Genomic DNA, 24056 nt, shown 5'->3' with positions numbered 1-24056 from the left:
CAGTTTATAACCATTTGTTCTTGTGCCAACACTGGCCCTTAACTTAAATAACTTCTCTCCCTCCCTGGAACTTATCCTTCTGATGTATTTATAGAGAGCAATCATACCTACCCTCAGGCTTCATATTGTTAGGCTAAACAAGCCAAATTCCTAAAGTCTCCTCTCATAAGGTAGATTTTTAAGTCCTCTGTTTCATAGTAGCCCTTCTCTGCACTGTTCCAATTTGAAATCATCTTCCTTAAACAACAAGATTACAACTGCACACAGCACTCCAGATGGGGTGTCACCATTGCCATGTGCAATGGTACTAATACTTCCCTAGCTCTCTTAAAAACACCTCACCTGATGCATCCTAGGATTGAATTAGCTTTTTTTTATGGCCACATCACACTGGCAGCTCCCAGTCATCCTGTGATCAACCAATGTACCCAGGTCTTCCTCCTCGGTCATTGCCAATACATCATAAGCGTATGTCAAAAATGATTGTTCACAGTGTTGCACAATTCCATTTCATTCCATTTCTGCTACTCCAGTTTTCCAGGTTATTCAAATCTTCTTGTAAAGGCATTCTGATCCTCTTCCATGTCAGCAATACCTCCCAATTCACACTTGTGCCCACATCACTAATGAAAATGTTAAAAAAGAATGGGCCCCAAGTACTGACAGTACAGCTTATAGCAAGGGTAGCAAACCAGTTAGAGACAAAGAGCCAAAATAGCACTGATAGATTGCAAAGAGACACATATTATATATTATTCTATATATAAAAAGATAGAGAGATATAGTACACAAAATGTAGTGATAAAAACAACAATACAGGACATTTCAGACAAAAACCAATAAAGTCTTCAGTCACTTAAAAAAATCATGGCCAGTCCATAGATCTTCAGAGAACTTGACAAGGGACAAACATCAAATGTAAAAAAAAAACCTCCAACCTTTAAAAATACAGTAATATTCTCGCACTAAAAATAAGCATCCCCATCATGTATTTTAAATTCAACACTACTGCCCTATTATGTCCTGTGATTTTTTTATAATTAAACTGAACTGAGAAGTAAATTAGCACAATTCGAAGTGCCTGTTTCACTCCAGCTTGTTGATCTCTGCTGTGGTTTCCTCATTTTTTTTTTATTTTTTTTTTACTTATAAAGATTATGGCTTTTTTATAGTTCTAAAAATTCAGGTCTGTCCCAGACTGCAAATATGAAAGGTTCAAAAACAAGAAGGGAGCTACTCATCTCAGAATAATTGCTTCAGCCTGGCAAACAATAGCCTTTGAATTTTCTTTAAGGAAACACAGTATAAACCAGGTATATGCTGATTCTTTTTTTGCCCTGGAATTTAAATATGACATCTGTGTTGGTTGCCTTATTCTGCATCCACAAAGACTTTGAGTTTAAGGTGCTTCATCTCCCCCACTCTAACCCAATGCCCTCTCCTTCCCCCAGAGCCAGACACCCCCAGCTCCCGCCGTTCTAACCCAATCCTTCTCCTCTCTCTCTGAGCCAGACACTCCCTCTCCCCCCACTCTAACCTAATACCTGGGTCCTGGAGCTGCTGCTGCTGCCACATGCTTTTTCCTCCAGGCACTGGGCACGTGTGCAGAACAGCCGGCCATGAGCAGTCCGGGCACACAGCTCAGATTTTCCTTAATCAAAGAGCTGCGAGCGGCTCAAGAGCCACAGGTTGACCACCCTTGCCTTATAGCCTAACCCACTGTTGTCTCCCTTTTTAACCATTTCCTTACCCACCTTTCACTTCTTGTCTTAATCCCTGGGACAAGTCCCCCTCCCCGGCTTTATGGGATTGGTTTATGAATAGAAATATGCACCACTCGAAGACGCTTTAGACAAAATACTCATGTCACCTATCAATTTAAACATTACTATCTGCTGGATCTGTAGATCTTATTTTGATGCATGTATCATTCTCGTATGTAAAGTTAGAAATATGAGGTATGATATTGTTTATGGTTTTAAATCTGCAAATGAGAGCCATCAATGGTGCTCCGGAAGCTTGAACAACTGGATGATCAACTTAACGACAAGAACTTTAAGCAGTGGTTGACCGTAGGAAGACATGTGATCCTACCACCTGGTACTGGGATACCAGTTTGACCGGGTAATTTTCCAGAGAAGGAGGGATAGAGAACAAAAGATTCTCACACAAGGAAAGTCTGCTAAAACAAGGGGAAGCTATCAATCCCTTTGTCTTGGCTAAAAGATCATCTTTGACTTGAAAGTGTGCCTGAAACAAGAGCAGGTTTTAGGGTAAGTTTGCAATAAGCTTTCGTGTTTTAGAACGAGCTATGCATTTTTTTAATTTTAATTCTGTAACTTTGACCTGCGCATTTTCACTTGCAATTACTTAAATCCTACTTTTTGTACTTAACAGCACTTTTGTTTACTATCAAGTGCAGTGTAAATAATTGTTAAAAGGGTAATAATTAGTGTTCATTTTCTCTTTCTCATTGATAAAGAGGGTAAACATCTTCACGAGCTTTCTTTGTGTTAAAACTTTTACTCAGAGAAAGATGGATTTATTTGGGGTTTTGATCCCTTATTGGATTTGGTTCTCTAAGTGCTGTGCCCTAGAGCTGCTCTCTCCCAAAACTGAACTAGTTCAGTGTCTTCATTGCTCTTCAGAGAGGTGGCAACTCCAACTCTGCGCCTTGTCTATGGGAGACTAGAGAACCTGGCCCAGCAAGACAGGGTTGTGGGGAGCCCCAGAGAACAAGAAGAGGAGTGTCAATGGCATAATCAGCACAGTGGGGAACAGCCCTGAGGGGGTCTTCTGTGACTGCACCCCGTCACAATCCCAATCTTTTCCAATTCAACTAGTAATTTTCCCTGTGGAACTGTATCTAATGCTTTACTGAAATCCTGGTAGAATAGATCTGTTGCATTTCTTTTGCCCAAAAAATCTGTTATCTTCTCATAGAAAGATCAGCTTGGTCTAGTATAATATACTTTTGCTAAAATCATGTTAAATTTTATTCCAATTACTGTTTACATCAACATCCTTACCTACTCTCTCTCTCTCTCTCTCTTTTTCTCTCTCTCAAAATTGGTTCTAGTGCTTTGCATACAATCAAGGTCAAACTAAATGGGCCTGTAGTTCCTGGATCACGTTTCCCCCCCTTTCTTACATACAGGTTCTATATTTGCAACTCTCTAGGCATACAACACAACTCCTTGCATTTATGAATTCATCTTGCTTTTGGATTTGCAATTTCAGGAGCCACTTCCTTTAATGTTCTTGGAAGGAAATAATCAGGTCACCCTGATTTGGTCACATTAAACAGTTTGAGTTTAGCTTCTACTTTAGGTGTGATAATTTCTCCCTCCATGTCTTCAGTTCCATTAACCACCATGCTGCTGGCCCCACATTCCTCATTAGCCTTATTAAAAACTGAGACAAGTGGAATTTGGGCTGCAAATTGCACAACTGTAACTTCTCTAGTGAGAATTTTCTGGAAACAATTGTGCCAGATATACCACAAAAAGCAGACTCTGTTACGATACATCTATAGTTCTGTTTCCATTTCCAACAAAGCCGGTGGGTACAGATGTGTATGGTAATAATCATTTTCATTTTTCCCAACCCCAGAATAGTTTGGGATTGGTTTGAATTTAGGGATCAAGTTCAGATCAGTTCTACTTTATCTAATCTGATTTACTGCTCTCTATTACTATATAATTACCAATGATAACGTGTGTGGTGCTGTAACACACACAAAATGCAGAGAGACCATAAGTCAGAGTTTATAGTATAAAACACAGATACAGAAGGGACAGGATGCATAAAGAAACCAATAAGAGTGTTAACACATGGAATTGAGGTTTCTTATTTATTTAAAAACTGCTAGCAATTTTCATTGCAAAACACATTTTAGAAAACAGAAAGGAAGATTTCTTTATCAATTAATCCAAATTGACTTGAACAATCTGAATACATTAAATTTGGTATTTCAAAAAGTGTGTGTGTGTGTGTGTGTGTGTGTGTGTGTGTGTGTGTGTGTGTGTGTGTATAGATATATGGGGAAAGCATCATGCCAAACACAGGGTAGTGATGCTCCATTAATACTCATTACATGACAGTGCTAAGGAAAGGAAAGGAAAAAAGGAAAAGAAAAAAGGAAAACTGCCAAGTTCATTTTGGCAAAGCTTGATTTGTATTCAAATAAAAATGTATAACAATATCTTTAAATAAATTTTAATTTAAAAAGACCTTGTAAAACAAGGGTAAGAATTTCTGGGTGTTAGCCTAGTTTGTTTTTGTTTCTCTTTTTAATTTTTTTTCCACTCTACTGTGCAAATTTCCTCTTCTTGGAAAATGTGCTAGGTAAGCAGAAGAGGCTCTGCTCAATAGGGTGAAATTAGACAGACTGTTGTACATGAGTATAAAAAGAGGTTACCTCAGAAAAAATTCTCTGAATAGAGACCAAATGTTCTTTCATTCTGTCTGCAACTGCCATGAACAGTTGAGAGGACTCAAATCTGGCTTTGGGAAGAATGCAGGAAAGTAATTGTGGACCTATTAACTGTGGTTTGTAACCTATCCTTTAAATCAGCTTCCGTACCTAATGTCTGGAAGATAGCTAACATGACATCAATATTTAAAAAGGACTCTAGAGGTGATCCTGGCAATTACAGACCGGTAAGTCTAACGTCAGCACTGGGCAAATTAGTTGAAACTATAGTAAAGAATAAAATTGTCAGACACATAAATGAACATAATTTGTTGGGGGAAGTCAACACGGTTTCTGCAAAGGGAAATCATGCCTTACTAATCTGCTAGGGACAAGGGAGATCCAGTGGCTATAGTATACTTAGATTTCCAGAGAGTCTTGGACAAGGTCCCTCACCAAACGCTCTTAAGTAAAGTAAGTTGTCATGGGATAAGAGGGAAGATCCTTTCATGGGGTGATAACTGATTAAAAAACAAGAAGCAAAGGGTAGGAATAAATGGTAAGTTTTTAGAGTGGAGAGAGGTAACTATTGGAGTCCCCCAAGGATCTGTCCTGGGACCAATCCTATTCAACTTATTTATAAATGAGCTAGACAAAGGGGTACACAGTGAGGTGGCAAAATTTGCAGATGATACCAAACTGTACAAGATAGTTAAGACCAAAGCAGACTGTGAAGAGTTTCAAAAAGATCTCACCAAACTAAGTGATTGGGCAACAAATGGCAAATGAAATGTAATGTTGATAAATGTAAAGTAATGCATATTGAAACAAATAATCCCAACTATACCTACAATATGATGGGGATTAATTTGGCTGTAACTACTCAAGAGAGAGATCTTGGAATCATTGTGGATAGTTCTCTGAAAACATCCACTCAGTGTGCAGTGGCAGTCAAAAAGCAAATAGAATGTTAGAAATCATTAAAAAAGGGATAGAGAATAAGACAGAAAATATCTTATTGCCTCTATATAAAACCACGGGATGCCCATATCTTGAATACTATGTACAGATGTTGTCTCCTCATATCCAAAAAGATATATTGGCATTGGAAAAGGTTCAGCAAAGGGCAACAAAAATGATGAGGGGTTTGGAACGGGTCCCATATGGAGAGAGATTAAAAAGACTTGGACTTTTCAGCTTGGAAAAGTTATTTATTATTCCCACAGTATAAGAACTAGGGTCACCAAATAAAATTAATAGGTAGCATGTTTAAAACAAAGAAAAGGAAGTTTTTCTTCACTGAGTGCATAATCAACCTCTGGAACTCCTTGCCAGAGGATGTGGTGATGGGTAGGACTTTAACAAGGTTCAAAAAAGAGCTGTATAGATTTATGGAGGTTAGGTCCATCAATGGCTATTAGACAGAATGGTTAGAAATGATGTCCCTAGCCTCTGTTTGTCTGGAAATGGGTGACAGAGGATGAATCACGTGAAGATTACCTGTTGTGTTTCCTCCCTCTGGAGCATCTGGTATTGGCCACTCTCGGCAAACAGGATATTGGGCTAGATGGACCATTGGTCTGACCTAGTATGGCTGTTCTTATGTTAAACCAACCTGTGGGACAAACCTCAGATGAGGTCTCATAGGGAGGTTCAGATACTAACACATGCAGCTCTTCACCCTTCTGGCAAAAGTGTTGGCAACCAAAAATACCAGTTTTCTTGACAGATGTAGAGAGCAAGTAGCCAAAGGCTCAAATAAGGAATGGGAATATTAACTGTATAGCTGAAGTGGAAGTCCCTTAACTCAACTTTTGGCACTGTCCATACTGCAGGAGGTCAAAGGGAGAACACTCTCCCTTCGATTTCCCTTACTCCTTGTGGAAGCAGGACTACCAACATTGACTGGACTGCCCCTCTTAGTTTGAATTAGCATGTCTTTGCTAGACCTTCTAATTCAAACCTTGGAAGATCGATAGAGGCAGTTTTGATCTTCTCTGTACTGTACAAATACCCTTAGTGTTGAATCAAAGAATAGAACAATAATAGTTCAGAATGGCACAACCAGCTGGAGAACTGTCTCCACTTACAGAGATAAGTAGCCTTCATAGAGAACTTTCTACTATTTAGCAAGACCTTTTGAACCTCTCTCAATATCTCCTTAACATCTGTCAATTACATGAAGAGACTGCAGACTCAGGTGGAGTAGGTGATCATGATCTTGAGAGATTAGGTCCAAGTCTAGTGAAAGTGATATTTGAGGCTTCGTTGACAATGCCAGGAGAGTAGAGAACCAGTGTCAATGGGCTCACCTCAGGACTATGAGAATGACTCTGGCCTGGTCCCATATTGTCTTTGGTATTACTTTGTGAATGAGAAGGACTGGTGGGTAAGCAGAGAAGAATAAAGAATGAATCTCTAAAGGAACCCGGTTGTGATCTTGCAGAGAATAGCACTACTGACGCTTTCTGTTAATCTTTGTTGGAAATAGGTTTATTTGGGGACCCTCCCTCCCCCCACAGATAGAAGATGTATCTGGCTACATCTGTACAAAAAGACCGCTCAAAGTGAGCATATCGTTTATGAGTCACGTGGATCTACTAGATTGTTTTGGACTCCCTGTGAGTAAGAAACCTCTAGATTTATCAAGTTGGCAATACAGAACTCCCAAAGGAAAATAGCCTCTTAACAGAGAGGCAACAATCGTTTCCTCCCTGTTTGCTGATGTAGAACATTACCAATGTGTTGTCTGGGAGGACTAATGCCCTGTTTTCCTTGACCTGCAGCAGAAATATTTGGCACACTAGCCTGACAGTTTTTAGCTCTTTACAGTTGATGTGTAAATCTAAGTCTTCTGCAGACCATAATTCCTGAATCTGAAGAGAATCCAGTTGGACTCTGCTTACGCCAGGCAGGCATGTAACAATACAAGGACTTCTAGGTTGACCTTGAGTTATTCAGCCCATGCATCTTACTGTCTACTCTGAGAACAGAGAAAGACTCTAAAAAAGCAAGTCCTGAATAGGAAGCTGAGCCACCGAGTCTGCTGTATCCAGCCCAGCCTGCAGCCATGTTCTCCATACTAATATGCCTCCGTTCACCAAGGAAGAGAATTCCTACCTAGAATTCTAGGGAGCAGATCTCTGAATTTGTTCACAGAACCTTACAAATTAGATTAGAATGCTCCAGTAGACGTGGTACCGAGTTGCACCATGATGGTTCCATGGCTGGTCTTAGATCCACCAGCCACCATTAGGAACTTCAGTTTAGCCTGCCTATCCTTTTTCACCCTTGGCTTACATTTCTGGCAAATCATGGACTGGTCATTCAAGCGCACTTTGTCCAGGTACTTAAGACAATTTCCCTTAAGGATTGCTCACCAGCATAAGTTTTGAGCAGGAAGAACACATGCCCCTGGTAACTGTGGCATGCTAGTGATACAATCCCAAAATGGAGAAAACAATAAAATCATACCTTTTAAAAAACAAGCAAAAACTACTAAAATATTCTAACAATAACAACTATTAAAATATTGTACTATTTACAATACACTAAATTGACAGAAACTGCTTTAGCAAGGAACAGGGTTTTAATGATCACTGTGGATAGTAAGAAGGAACTGAGTGGGACTGGAGGCAACTCTACTCTTTACACCTGTATACAGTGGCATGTGGCAACAGAGGTCACTCAAGTTGCCTAATACGTACAACTGAGGGCAAAAGTTTCTGATGACCATAAACTTGGAGCAGAAACACCAAGAATGAAATGCACACACAACCACCTCAAGAATAAGGGGGCTCAATCTGTTCTTTGATGCCAGTGTTATTTTATATGTAAGCTGGGTCTGAATCAATGCTTCCATTACAGGCAGCTGAAATGGGAAAGAAATCCTGGCTGTGTTTATGTAAATACAGTTTGCCCCTGCTTCCATTAGATGTGCTAGATATTCAGCTGTTCAATGGTGTTGGGTTCATTGTAATCAGGTTGGCTAGTGTTGGGTCACAAATTGTGTTAACTCTAAATGCAATGTCTATAATTATAGGGGGAATGCAAAAGAAGAAAGCCTATGCTTAACATAGCACAAACTCTCAGTTTGAAAAACGAGATTCTGGGTATGCGCATATAAATACAGTTCACTCAGTTTGTTTAGGCCTGCTAGATATTCAGCTGTTACAGTAGTGGTTTGCTCATTGACATCAACTTGACTGGTGTTGGATCATAAATTGTGTTAATACTAAATGCAGGAATTGTGAGATATAATCACCAATGCTTGCAGTTATTGTGGGAATGCAGAAAAGTCAGACTGTGTTTAACTCAGTTAAAAAGAGAGACCCTGTCAATGTAAATACACTTGGATGGACAGAGGCTCATCTTCCAGAGCCCTATGAGATTAAGCTGGGGAGGGAGGACTCTGAGTCAGCAGGCTGCGTACCCTCCAAGCATTAGCTGTAAGATTGGTTCAATCTATTTCGCCCTGCTAAAGAAGGCTCCATAAGGAGTCTCTTTAATATTTAAATTTACTCTAGTGGATGCTGGAATCTCTTGTGGCTGGACTGTGCTTTGGGCTAAGAGCCGAAATCAGTGAGAGCTGAAATCACTAGGTTTGGCCCAGAGCCAAATCTACCACAAACTAGTGGAAGATGTGACGATGATGATGATGCATGATGAGCAGCCAGCAGGGCTGCGATGGAGAGGAATAAGAAGAGGCCAGCAGAGCAGTGGCATCAAGCGGTGAGCTCACAGAGGCCTCTGTAAGTTAAGAATTCTTTTTAGCTTCAAATCGTAGCCTTAGTTAGAAGAAATAGGTTTGATTTCTAGGTTTGCCTCTCAAATTTCCTGTGAAATTTATATCTTTGTGCCTCATTCCCTCCATTTTTTTTACCTTGAGCTAATAATATTGGTGGGATTGTGAACATGTGTTCTATAAAGCACTCGGAGGTAATCAGATGGAAAAGTACCATAGTATATTATGTTGCTTTTCTTATTCTTTTCTTAAACATGCTTGGTTAGGTGAAAGGCAGAATTTAAATTACTTATTTTTGAGGGGGCAGAATTTAAATTACTTATTTTTGAGGAAGCATTTTTCTACACATATTATAAATTTTCTTCCATTTTTTAAATAATGATTCCATTTACTAAATCTTAAGTGAAAAGCAGTGTAATCATGGAGAGTAAAATCCCGATTGTTTGTTTTAACAGAGCAATCACAACCAATTTCTTAAGGAATAACAAAAGTTATTCATCAAAATTAAATATTACTCAAAGAAACAAACAATTCCAGTATCTCAATAATTTCCCCTTTAACATCAATACCCAATTGAAAATTATTTGACAGAAACTGAATAGGTCCTTTGGAAAATCTCCCACACAATATTTTTATACTAAAATTTTCTTGTTCCTCTACAGTTTTCTGGCTTAGTTAGGTCCAATGATTTAATTAAATGAGCATTTAGGTCAATGTTAGACCATCTTTTCTCTTTACAATTAAACACTTCCGATGTTTTAGGAAAAATACCTTTCAGAAGGTGATCAAATTACTTTTGAGAAATAGCAGCAAATCCACAACACTGGTCCAGATACAGTTTAAGAGTAACCTGCTTGGTTATTTGGCCTCTTTTCTGTATGGTTTTATTCATCCCGGTCTGAATTGGGGGGGGAGGGGGGAGGAGCTGCACCCCCGCCTATGCCTTCCTTAATGGGTGACTAGGGAGGTAGAAGGCTTAGGGCTCATTCCCAGATGGAGTGGGAGGTCCCCCCCCCAGACAGCCCCTTACACCTGCCTGTTGATTCGGTCTATGTTTTTATGAGAAACTACTGGGCTGTGCCCTGGGCTTGCTATGTTCTCCAACCCCCCGTCTCTCTGCTCACTTTTGCAGCCAGAGAGCATGATGACATCATTCTGTCGCCCATCAGGAAAAACTTTTATATATATATATATATATATAGATAGATAGATAGATAGATAGATAGATAGAGAGAGAGAGAGAGAGAGAGAGAGAGAGAGAGAGAGAGAGAGAGACTCTCATTTCGGACACAACCAAACCTTTGCCTTGTTTTAAGTTATGACAAGAGGAAGCTGCATACTGAATTTAGTGGTCCTAGCTCTTACCATTTAGGAAAAGTTCTTTAACAGAGAGGGACACAGACAAGCAAACTTTCTCAAATATATAATAGACTAGGAGCCACTTTTTGAAACCACCCAGCCCCCTACACTAAATATTGACCTACACACCCTATGAAAATCATTGATGTGAAATTCACTTATATACTGAAGTCTATGGCAAATTTTCACCAATTTTTCTATGATATTAAGCATCAGCACCATCAGCCACCGGAAATCAGATGCATTCTACTAAAAGAGAATTACAAGTAGTCTATAAAAATATGTTCTTGGGTCAAGAATAACTTGAAATGCAACTGCACATCACCATGAGTCAAAAATGTGAATATTGTATAATGTGGAAAAAGAGGTAATATAGTGAAGTAGCAGAGTTTCCACATGAAAGAAAATTACTCAAGATAATTCAGTCCAAAGCTGACTGCAAAGATTTATAAAAGGATCTCATAAAACTAGATGACTGAGAAACAAAATGGCAGATGAAATTCAGTGTTGATAAAAGCAAAATAATGCACATTTGAAAACATAATCCAAACAATATGATGGGATCTAAATCATCTGTTACAACTCAAACAAGCCATTTTGGTATTATTTTGGATAGTTTTCTGAAAACATCTGTTCAATATGCAGCATCAGAAAAAAAAACCCTAACAATATGAGGAACCCTTAGGAAAGGGATATATAATAGCATAGAAAATGTTATATTATATGTAAACCATGGTATTCCCACAACTTGAATGCTGTGTATAATTCTGGTTGCCCCATCTCAAAAATCCCCATGTCTTCTGGGGAGAGACTCTTTTGCTGAGTCGAAGAGGTGAAGTGTTTTCACTTGGACTGGTAGAAACATCTAGTGGACTCCTTCCTGCGGCTCAAGAAGATATTTTGCACTACTGATGAACATGCCCATTCTAAAGAAGATTTCCATCCAAATACCAAATGCTGGAAGTGAAGCATCTCTGAACTGGGTTGTCTGATCCTAATGTTGTGCAAGGAAAGGGGGGATGGGCCTACATGCAGAGGAGTTTGGAAAAATCAGAACTATCTGGGCCAGCATAGGGCAATCAGGATGACCATAGCTGTCCTGTCTGATCATGTGGACTATTTGTGGAAGGAGAAAAACAGAGCTGAGCTGATCGATCAGTGGGGTCGAGCAGTGGCAGCTAATAAATCCCCTGGAGCAGCATAGGTTGGATCTATTGTTGGTGGGAGATGCAAAGGTCATATTCCCCCATTGACTGAAGGTGTCACATACTACAGTGTTGTGGCGTTCCCAATCATTATCAATAAAACCATCTACTGAGTGAGTCTGCATCACATTTTGAGTCCACAGGAGAAAGGCTGCTGATAATGGGATCTGGCAGATGATACACCAATTGCAGAGTTTGACCACCTGCATGCACAGAGCAGTTGACCTCAAAACCCCATGTTGATGTAGTAAACAATGATGGTATTGTCAGACACGAAAAGAACATAATGGGAATGGAGGGCTAGGAAAAATGCTTGGCATGTCTTCCTTATGGCTCGGTGTTCTTGAATGTTGATGTGCATCCTGGATTCCTGAGGGATCCATGATCCCTGTGGCATGTGATCTTCCATGTGCACTCCACACCCTAAGAAGGACACATCAATGACTCTCATTTTGTCCAGGGATGATGGGAGAAAGGGGACCCCCACACACCTGACTCTGTCCCCCACTGTTGGGAAAAGAGTATCATGGGAGAATTGCCAGCATAATGTCCATAGCATGGTGGCCTGTAGGTGAATAAATTCTCTGGAGTCAAATCAGGAAACTGAGAAAGTGGCAGTGACTGAAGACAGTGATATACGTGCGCAAGGCCACAGGCCAAGGAGGGAAAGGCAGTTCCTGGCAAGGTGAGAAAGACTGCTGACTGCATAGGCAGAGTCTGGAACCTGTCCCTCAGTAAGTAAGCTCATGCTGTTACTGAGTTGATGGAGGGCCCTATAAAGTCTAGGTATTGTGTGGGGTCTAAAGCTAATTTTTCAAAGTTGATGCCAACTCCGAGTAGGAAAGGAGTCTAAGCAACATGGAGGTTGAAATCTAAGCTTTGGCTCTGGATTGCATTGCTAGGAGCCAATCACTGAAGTGGGAAATACAAGGATCCCATAACACCTGAAGTGGGTGGCCATGATAAAGAAAATCTTGGTGAAGACTCTAAGAGCAGTGGTGAGCCAATACAAATCACATCTACTGGTCTATATCCCAACAAGCAGGACATTTTTCCAGGATAAATCTCAACTCCAAATTTGAGAGAGACAGAAAGCAAGAGAGAAGACACCATGGCTCACTAACTGGCACTCAATGAGATATTTAATTTGTCATAATAAAGCAAAGAGAAAGTAGCTGTCAATTAAACTGCCATTTCTGTCACACTTTTTAATAATACCACTTCTGTAATTACACTGTGGTTCTTTATACTTATTCAGTAAAAGCTTGCTTAGTTTTAGCATGGAAAACAATTTATGAAATTATAGAAACAGACTGAACACAGCAGTTCATTTGTTGAGGCAATTATCCAGATCCTTGTCAAAAAAGAGAGAATAAAGATTGTGATGTGCAAAAAATGTTTCTAATTCTATGCTATAATACGTACAATATGTCTGTGGTTGTGTTGGATTATGTTAATAAACTGCAGTCGAAATATATTTGTCACAACACAAAGGAAGGGCGCTATCAATCGTCTTGCCAGATATTTTAAATTAGTCACCAAAACGTCTAGCCAGGGTTTCCTCTATGACCCTCAGATGAAGGGAGAGGCTTATTGGACAGTTTTTCCTGTGGGACTAGGCAGATTTTTCTAATGCTCAAGTATTTTGAATAATCTGGAAAATAACTGTAAAGTGAACTGCAGCATAGTTGCCATTTTTAACAGACGTGTACAATTCAACCCTGAACACAAATCCAATGTTGTTTTTGGCTGGTTATCACACAGAGACCAGTTTCCCTAACAATTCCTAACACAAGTTTGTTTGGGTTTTTTGGGGATGTGGGGGGATGGGGGCATTGCTTGTTTTAGGTATGGTTCAGCTAATAAAGCAGTCAAGTAGTGCCAAGATCCATATATACATAGTCCAGAAAAGTTTCAAGTTTAAAAAAAAACGCAAAAAACAAAACACAGACTTGCTTGATACAGATTCAGGAAGAAATCTGTTGCTTATTAGAGTGCAGTCATTTGTATAACAAGTTGGAATGAGAGCATCTTAAAACCAGCTAGTACTCCAGAAACACATTTACAACAGACTATGGTGAAACTGTCATTGAAATGCACCTCTTTTCATAATTCTCAATTTCTTAATGTCCAAAATGGATAATTGTCCTCACTCACAAAATGTGTACTATTTATTCTTAAACATAATATTTATAAAATCAGGTGTAAAATGATTTCCAAGAACTCCTAAATGGTAAACAGTAGTAATTTTGTTCTCTCCCCACTGCCAAGGCTACAACCAATTTCTATTCTTCTGTCCAGAACCCTCGAACTTCAGCAGAAAAGATTTCTGAAAGCTGCTGTTTGTATTTTAATCTTCAGTTTGTGAGAAAACAGCGGGAAAAGAAGTGCAAGTCCACAGGATCAGGAGACAAAACAAAACCAACATCCAAACACAGATCGTGAATTGTGAAAGTTCTACAAAATGTTTCATATGTATTGAAAAGTGGATGCGCTTTTTTCCTTTCCCACCCCCACCCCCACCCCCCACATCTGGAGATAGTTTGGTGGAACAGTTTCCAGAAACCAAACAATATCTCTTCCTAGCTATTTTCGTTTGCAAATAAACAATTAATGGAATGGTCAACTAATTTTCAAAGTGTTCATATTCATTAGATATTTCCTGAAATTGAGTAGCTATTTCATGACACAATGTTGAACGCATATACAAAATGACACCACCCTAACTGTATTTGTATGAATTATCTGTACACATTTCATGACTTTCCTCTACATTTTAAAAGACATTAAATAACTAATTTGAAAAGTATAAATATATGTATTAAAAACATACACAGCGAATGAAAAAAGTAATGAACTATTCAACTAGACACATACTAAAAATCATCTTTACTATTGTCATAAAGGCAGAAAAATACAAATTGTACTCTTCAATGCATGCACATCCTGAAATAGGGATTTTCTCTCTTTGAGGCTATATTACAGGCACTAGTGGACTTTTAAATTACTATGTATTGCAATGCTGATTTTGTTTTGTTTTGTGTTTTTTTGGGGTTTCTCTCTCAGCATGTGAAGTAAGCTAAGAAAAATCCTACTGTGTAACAGCCTGAAATAAAACAAACAGCTAGTATCGACAGTTTGGACAGCTAACCTGGAAATTAAGGTTACTGTTGGACCAGCTACTTAGCTGAATTTAAATATACTGCGTGTGGTTTTTTCATCAGCGTATGTAACCGGACACATATAGTGGACACTGCTCTCACACCTCAAATTCCTTGTAAATGACACCCAATGACAAAAAAGTTGATTTGCCATCAGGTCTACTAGTTAGCCAAATTTTTCCTCTGGATCTGATCATTCCACTGTGTCCCACGCTGAGGGACATGGTTAACTATGTGTATACACTCTCTCTAAGAACTGTATTAGGTTCAGGCTGCATTCAGTGCTGTTTCTAAGAAAATTTGAGGAGTAACAAGAGAGCAGTGGTAATGACCGTTACTGAAATACATTTATATAGTACAGTAAATTCATACATTGCTTTACAATCTGAAGTCCCTATCTTGGAAACACTGGCTATCTGGTATAGTGTTAACCACTACAAATAGCCTCATTCACAATTTATTAATTATTATTACTTACAGAATCATAAAAATGTAGGGTTGAAACATTAAGAGATTGTTTAGTTTGTTTCCTGAATTGACTCGGGACTAAATATACCTAGACAAATCCTGACTAGTATTTATCTAACCTGTTCTTAAAAGTCTCCAATCACAGGGATTCCAAACTCTCCCTTCCATCCTTCACTATCCTTATAGAAAGTTTTTCTGAATATCTACTGTAAGGCTACATCTACACTGCACAGTTATTTTGTAATAAGCTATTCAGGAATAGTTATTCTGAAATAGCTTAATTTGAAATAGCATGTCTACACTGCAGGGAAGCCTCAAAATTAGTCCGAGGCAGGCTTCCCTAATGTAGACGTGCTATCTTGATTTAGATCCTTAGGAGGAATAACTTAGAATGGCCCTGGTGAGAGGCTATTTTGAAATAGCAGAAGTGGAGTATCTACATGTGCCTTATTTTGGAATAGGTGTTATTCTTCCTAGAATGAAGTTTACAGAAATTGGAATAAGTCAGCTGTTATTTCAAAATTATTTTAAAATAACTGAATTGCTGTGTAGATGATCACATAGTTATTTTGGAATACCGTCTGTTATTCCTAAATAATTTTGCTGTGTAGACACACCCTAAATGTCCCTCAAGGCCACTACTTCTTGTCCTACACTGAGTGAACATGGATAACAACTAAACACCTACTCTTCAGGATAGTCCTTAACATAACTGAAAATTTATCCTAGTCTTCTTTTCTCAGGATTAAAAATGCCAAGTTTGTATAAAACCTTTCCTCATAAGATCAAGTTTTGCAAAACTTTTATCATTTTTTTTTAGGTTTTCTCTGGACTTTCTCTGATTCGTCCACATCTTTCCTAAATAATGGCAAGCAGAAAGGGATGCAGCATTTCAATTATGCGGGACAATTGCCTTTCATATATTACATACGACATTCTTGTAAATACACACCAGAAATATACCAGTCTTTTTTTTAACTGTATCACACTATTGTCTCATTTTCATTTTGTGATCCACTATAATCCCTCTGTTCTTTTTCTGATCTTCCACTGCTCTTCTGCAGTTATTCTTCATTTTGTATTTGTGCATTTGATTTTTCCTTGCTAAACACAGAACCTTGTATTGGCCTTACAGAATTTCATTTTTTTGATGTCATAATTCAGTCACTTTGAATTCAAATCCTGACTTCCAAAATCACGCAGTTTGGGGTCATCTGCAAATTTTATTAGCATAATAGGACTCCATTAACCAAGTCATTAATTAAAATAGTACCAGGCTCAGAACAGGACTGTGTGGGACCCCACTAGATACGACTTCCCAGTTTGTCAGTAAACTATTAATAATTAGGCTTTCAACCAATTATTCATCCACCTTATAGTAATTTAATCTAGCCTATATTTCCTTAGTTTGCTTATGAGACTGTCATGTATGTCTACATCAAAAGGATTACGCTGAAAGTCAGGATTCAAAATTGATCCCATTTATTGCTTCTCCACATCAACTAATCCAGTAACCCTGCCACAGAAGGAAACTAGACTGTTATTGACCATCAACCAGGTGCTTACACACTGATCATTTATTAATTTGCTTTGAAATCTCTGAAGTTAAGATCACTGGTCTATAAATCCCCAGGTCTTCTTTGTTTCCTTTCTTAAGATAGGTGCTCTTTTAGCTCTTCTCCAGACCTTTGGGACCTCACCTCATATTGGACATACATGCTTGTGATCCCAGTTGTCTTTGGACAAGTGACCTTAAATATCAAATCAGCATGAAAATAACATATACTTTTCACCTGACAAGGAGAATGAGAATGCAAATTCACATGCCCTATTTAAGTGCACTATGCTGTTGTGCTCTTCTTCTTATGAGGGCACTCTAAGCTGACAGAGTTGGAATTCTGAAAAAGCCTAGACACAGAGGGAGTATGGCCACATCAGTTGTGCATACGCTCAGAGTTTATGACCTGTTCTGGCTGTGTGACAGAGAGGTTTTGAGAAGTCACTGAGTTCGCTCTGTTTTATGGCTGAATGGAAGGTCACTGCAAAGTTGGAGATCTCCAAAGATGGGAAGTGAGGGCTGAGTAAGAGTGGTGCACCATAAAGGGAGAGTCTTGAAAAAAATACTGGAAAAATAATTTAAAACAAAAGCATAGCAAGGTCTTGTGTACATGCAGAAATTAACCAGTATAGTTACTGTAGAATAAGCTATTCTGAGATACTTAACTATTTAGATCCTGTCAGCTCTGTATATGCATGAAAGTAAAAAACTAAAGTATAATTTAACTTAACGTCCTTCAAGTTTTCTGAGTGACCAAAGGCAAGCCACTTCCCTCCCCTCTACCTCAGTTTCCACATCTGTAAATGGTACGATATTGATCTTCTTTGTAAATCACTTAGGGTACGTCTAGACTACAGGCTTTTGTCGACAGAAGTTTTGTTGACAGATACTGTCGACAAAGCTTCTGTCGACAAAGAGCGTCTAGACTACATTCAGTTCTGTCGACAAAGCAAGCTGCTTTGTCGACAAAACACTGTAGTCTAGACACAACCCTAGATGCAATAACACCTTCTGTCGACAGAACTCTGTCGACAAAAGATGTTATGCCTCGTAAAATGAGGTTTACCAGCGTCGACAAAACTGCTGAGTTCTGTCGACGTTATGTCGACAGAACTCAGCGGTAGTGTAGACGCAGGTATAGTTTTGTCGACAAAAGTCCACTTTTGTCGACAAAACTCTGTAGTCTAGACACACCCTTAGAGATCTACCAATGAAAAGCACTAAGTAATAGCTGGGTGGTATTATAGCTGGGTGGAATTCTATAAACTCATGCTGTAGTAAAAACAAGCTATGTTTAAAGAAAAGTAAATCCCATATAATGGATGTTTGCTGTGTAATAAAAAGCACTAAGTAGTGTGGAGATTTTTAAAAGGAAAAAAATCAATTTAAATCTTCAAGGTCTAAATATTATTGCTGAAAACTAAGACAATGATCTAAAATTTGTAAAGTTTTATAAATAAAACATAAATGTTAAATTCTTTCTTTAAGGGGGAAAACAGCATTTTAGTATCAGATTCTGTGAAAACCCAGAAACCTTCACCCTTAAATATGAGAATATACACAATTTGCACACACAATATGAGTCTATACACAATTTGTACACTGAAATATTATATACTGCGTGAGCAAAATGGATATTTAGCAAATGGGCAGGTAGGAGGGTAGAGACAATTACCTGGCTAGCTGTTTGGGAATGTAACTGCACACAGGTCTCTTGCTTCTCTCTTTCTAAAAATCAGGCCCTATTAAATACATCTTGCGGGGCTTTTCTATGAGATTTACTTTTGTTTAAGAAGGATAAAGTCCATGGCCTGAAGTAGTTGGTTATTTCTCTATGACCACTTCTATAATATTCTATACTTCAACAATCTCATAATTTCTAGTTCCTGGAATTTTCTACATAGTCAGTAAATGCTGGGTTGTGAGATTAAATAATGTTTCTGAATAGGAATGAAAAGGTTTCCAAATCATAATACATTGTGTGATGTCAGTTTGAACTTCTGGTCCTTTTTGTTCATAGACAGAATACACTGCATGGTTTAGTGAGGTCTAAAATCGTGTAAGATAGAAATTAAAAGGATATGATTCTTTAAATCCAAGTATACTGATTTTGTGACAAAGAGGAGTGACTTTTTCATCACATGTAGGAGAGAGGGATGCCATCGCAGACTTAAAACTTTTGAACTCCTTTGGCATTCTGTGCTATTTTTTAAATCTGAAACTACTCTTTCATATATTCAGCATTTTTGTTTTGCAATCATATTTCAATTCACTCTCAAAGTGTATGACATATGTGGTACCTCAACAAACAGTTTTAGGACAACATTTTCATCAATAAGACTTTATTCTTTAACTGAGGTGACTTGCTGAAGGAAATATGCACTGCAAGACTCAAACTCTGTACCCAGTAGAATAGTGTCAAGTGCCACTTAAGAAGCGGGAATGTAATAACAAAAATTACTCATAATTTCACAAACAACTGAAATTAATTATTACTATTAAAGCAATAAACCAAGTGTTTATTAAAATTATTTAGCTATATAAAAAATAAACTTGAAAATAAACTTTACAAAATAAGTATGTAGGGACACCTGAAGTCAATTGATGAAAAAACAATTATAACCTTTCAGAAATAAAGTTTCAAATGAGCCTCAAATTATGGCTGCAATTCTGAATTTAAATTTTTCACTTGTATTTTCCTTCAGGCATAAATATTCAGATTTAGATGCAGAAATTGCATTTATGTTTGCTTGAGCAAAAGAAAATTATGCATGGTTTAAAATTTAAATATGAAAAATGATGTGCAAATGTAAAGGTTGTTTTGAAAATATGATTATGGGACTAACTTATCTGCATAATAAATTAGAGGTTAATTAGGCTCAAATACCCACAGTATATGTAACTCCCTTAGTGTTAATTTGATAATGACTTGGAAAGTCTTTTGGTGACTTTTTTACATATGCACTGACCTGGTTGCTAAGAAGTAAGGAATTCTGACTGAGTTTATACATAATCAAGAATCTTTCTCTATTAATTGACAGAAACATTTCAGCTGAATGTATGCAGTTCATTCATCTCACTACAACAGAAAGGAGGGAAAACAATTCTGTTCAACAACCTTCAATACTTGCCAACAAATCACTGAGTACTGAGGGAATATTCTGATTGTAGAGAATGTTTGAGTTACCCTATCAGAGAGTAGTGTTCAGGTAGCTGACAAAGAAAAGATGGAGAAAGAAACAGAGCAAAAGACTAAAATATGTAACTGCAAGATTGGTCAACTAAAAAATAGTAGGATGCATAGATGTTTGAATATTATCTTCAGGCAACAAAACCTGAAGTAAAATGCAAAGCAGAATAAAAATAAAAACAAAACAAAACCTGCATCAAAAATTCCTTTTCTGCTATAAGCAAATGTAAAACTAATCAGCAACTGTCTGAGAACTTCTTCCACGAATTTATGTTTACCAGAAAAAAGGAACAAACAATGGGAGGGAATGGTGGAGGGAAGCTCTCTAATAGTGAGCTCTTCTTAGTGAAAAACAGTAATAAAACTCCAACTCAAAAATGTTGCAGAAAAGGACACCTCCAACCCCAAAAAACTCCTATAATGGTATTCTATGGTGATATAAATGCAAATGCTGTTGTCTAGGAATTAAAAGCTATGAAATCCTTGAATTTGTGCACATTAAACAACTCTGACATCATTATGTTAATTCAAAAACTCTCTTTCTTCAAGTGTTTATAGCACCAGTTGCTTCAACTGACTTGAAACAATAAATTTTAAATGATGTACTTACTTACCTTCTGACTTACCTATAGATTAGTATATAATTAAATAGAATAAAAGGATTATTATTGCTGCAGTTCTGAGATATTAACACTTTTGGTAACTCATACTAAGGATGCTATATACATTATTGACAGAGGAGGTTGAAAACACAAGTTTTTAGTTACCCTCGGGTTATCCTGCACTGAAGTACCAGAGCTTCAGAGGGATAGCCAAGTTAATCTGTAACAGGAAAAACTTAAACAACAAATAGTCTGGTTACTGTTTGTATTTTTCATGATGATTTCAGTGGACTGCACAAACTGATTAATGGTTTAAGTTACAGAGCTCACGATAAATATGAACCATAAATATAATGAAGCTTAAAGAACCAAGCAAGCCTTTCCAACAACAGCAGGTTCACTATCAAAAGCCTCCACTCTATAACGAGCAACTAGTTTTCATGTAAGGAATAACAGAATACAATGGTATTTAACAAGAGAGAGCTAAATTCAATTAAGATAGACACAATTTATATGAAGAAGAATTACATTTGCTGGGATGTATGGAGGGGGGAAAAAAGAGGAGGGCAGGATTCAGGGGACAACTGAAGTGTGAAGTGATCCAGCAGCTTTTTGTTATGGTTTAGGCTTCACTTAGGGAATGCAACAAAACAACAGCTACAAACTTAACCCCTTGACACTGGCAGGTCTGTCAACCTCAAAGTTAAGCACTGATGCACTGAAATCCTAACTCTCACTACCAACAGTGAAAACCATTGACAGGGAACTTTTACCTCAGGCGATGTTCAGAGGCTATGTATCTGTTTCATGAAAATATGCACCTCCCAAAATGTACTATTTTCTCAATTCACAATTGAATGTTCATTTTGTTAAATTCTGCCAGTCCTTACAGACTGAAAGATAAGCACAGACTATGAAAAGAAAAATGAAACCATGAAGCAAAATACGGGTTGAGTTCTTTTTTTGAGTTATCTTGCATTTATTATCCTACTACATAAAAATCATAATAAAAAAAATCAGCAGTTCCTCAAATGTTGGGGTGCGGTGAAGGAGAAAAATAAATTTTACATCAATATGTTAAAATGAAAAGATCAATCAAAAAACTGAGCAGAAAACATTTACATTCCTTAATCCCTGATCTTTTAGTCAGTTCTAATTCAGTGGCCCGGAAGTAGGAAAAAACAGAAAAGGCTACAAAAGATTAAATATTTAGGCTTTGAAAACATTTGTTGATTTTGGAACACAATTTTTCAACTTCTGCTAATTACTTCTGGTCAGGCAGGCAACAAAGACAAAACTCATGGGACCACTTCCCCCCAGTTTGATAAATAATCCCGCAGAAACCAAGAATCTTAAGTACAAATACTGGTAACAAAAGCTAGAATTACAAGATGAGATAAAAATTACAAGATAGGAAAACTCTGCTTTACTCTTGTTTCCTAAGCATTATCTGGTTCCCCCTGTTGTCATATAGCCAGGGAATAAAACACTTCCAGAAAACTCACCCAAGATCAAACTGTGTCTGGTGACAGCAGTGTCCAGGTTATAAGTAATGTTCAAAGGATTCAACAATGCCTGTGACTGATCATTCTTTTTCCCTTGCCATCACCTGCTGATTTTGTCCAGGTGTTTTATGGCTATCTTGAGGCTCTGGAGAACAGACAGAAAGAAGACTTTGCCAATTTCTTTTGTCTGGGATTGTGAATTCCTTACACAGATGGTGGACAGCCACAGGCTGGCCAACACCAGGCTCAATTGCCTTCACCCTCTGAAGGAGAGAATGAGAGCAATATTATCTTCTCCCAAAACACTGTCTGTAATGTGTCTGTGGTTAAGGAATGAGGACAGGGCGGCTTTTCTCCAGGAAAAAAAAAAAAGTTTTTTTTTTCCACAGGATCCGGAGGAATACCATGAAAAACAAGCTGAGGCTTTGGTTTTTATTATTAAACTAAGCATTACTGAGCAATCCAAGAGGTTTGTCAAATATGATCTCCTATTAACATGATTTTACAGAGTGTGTAAAATATGTCTTAAGTGTTCCAAATACGTAGTAAGTCACCCTTTCACTTGCTCCTCAAAAATGGGCATACAGGGCTACACTTTCTAAGCTTGGCATCATGACAGAGATTCCCCTGCCCCCGCTACCTACACACACACACACACACTCCATTTTGCATGTAGAAAGGCACAATTGCATATGCAAATTTTTCTTAAGTATATTGTATATTTAAAAAAGCCAACACTTCTGGATTTAACATCTTAAATTGTGACTATATATTGAAGCATGGAGGGTATGTATCAACACATATTATAATATTTTAGGCACAAACTAAAGCAAATTTAACAGCTAGATCTGTGATCTTTTATGTATTGATCTGTTCTCCATAACAACAATGCATGGGAAAATATATTTATTTTAAAGTATTTAATTACGAAATTATGAAATAATTATGAAAACTAATGACAAACCTGACTTAAACGTATATAAACATACAGATATCTAGAGGACAACCTTCAGCTCAGTAGTTTTGAACACAAAGAGAAAAATTATTCTGTATGCATATATTTAGGAAGATTTTAAAATGTGTATGATGATAAAAATAAATATTTGAAACTTAAAATAGCCAGACAATGACAATGGAGGAGAAATATTCTGACTGTCTTTTTTTGCCAAATGGCAAGATAAATTTTAAAAATGATTTTTTTAAATCTGATTTTTATTTCACATCATATTGTTTGAGTTTGTTATTTGAATTATAATATATTTTTCTTTTTAAAAACTGTTTAAAATGAAATCTGGATCCAATGCACAATATATTATGGCCTGAACTTCTTATAATCTCTTAAAAGATTCAAATAAAAAATAAATATGCTTAATCCATAAACCTTTATCAAAAACTTTCAATTAAAGGCTGCTTTACTAGATGAAAAATGACACAAAGGAATAACATCTAACTTTTGGATCTTTATAACATCTAATTTTATAAATATGTAACAATAGGTCATGTTCTGAATTAAGGGCTTGTTTTGCTCAATAAAAATAAGTTTTAAATGATCGTCTGTGTTTAATTAAGAAAGTTACCATCCTTATACAATTTGACATGTCATTGAGAAAAAATTAATTATCTAAGAAAGAAACATATGTACACCAAGTACAACACACTAAAATATACAATGAAAATTTGAAAACACTGATCTGCATAATTTCTTAAGTAAAGCCGTGTCTAAACTACACCCCTCTTTGGGCAGAGGGATGTAAATTAGACGTTTCGAAAGTGCAAATGAAGAGGGGATTTAAATATCCTGTACTTCATTTGCATAATGGCGGCTGCTGCTTTTTTTCAAAACTGAGCTT

At 37.4% G+C, this 24056-nt stretch overlaps 1 protein-coding gene across 7 annotated transcripts in view; it reads right to left on the bottom strand.

The window, feature by feature from the left end:
• The window catches only part of BNC2 (basonuclin zinc finger protein 2), a 474676-nt gene that overhangs the window by 185313 nt on the left and 265307 nt on the right, over positions 1–24056 (bottom strand). The gene's annotated exons all lie outside the window — the stretch shown is intronic.

Source organism: Pelodiscus sinensis, chromosome 6 (assembly GCF_052426305.1).
Source record: "Pelodiscus sinensis isolate ZL-2025 chromosome 6, ASM5242630v1, whole genome shotgun sequence".
Lineage (NCBI taxonomy): Eukaryota > Metazoa > Chordata > Testudines > Trionychidae > Pelodiscus > Pelodiscus sinensis.
Note: the sequence above shows the minus strand (reverse complement) of the source record. Positions and strands in the feature narration are given on the sequence as shown.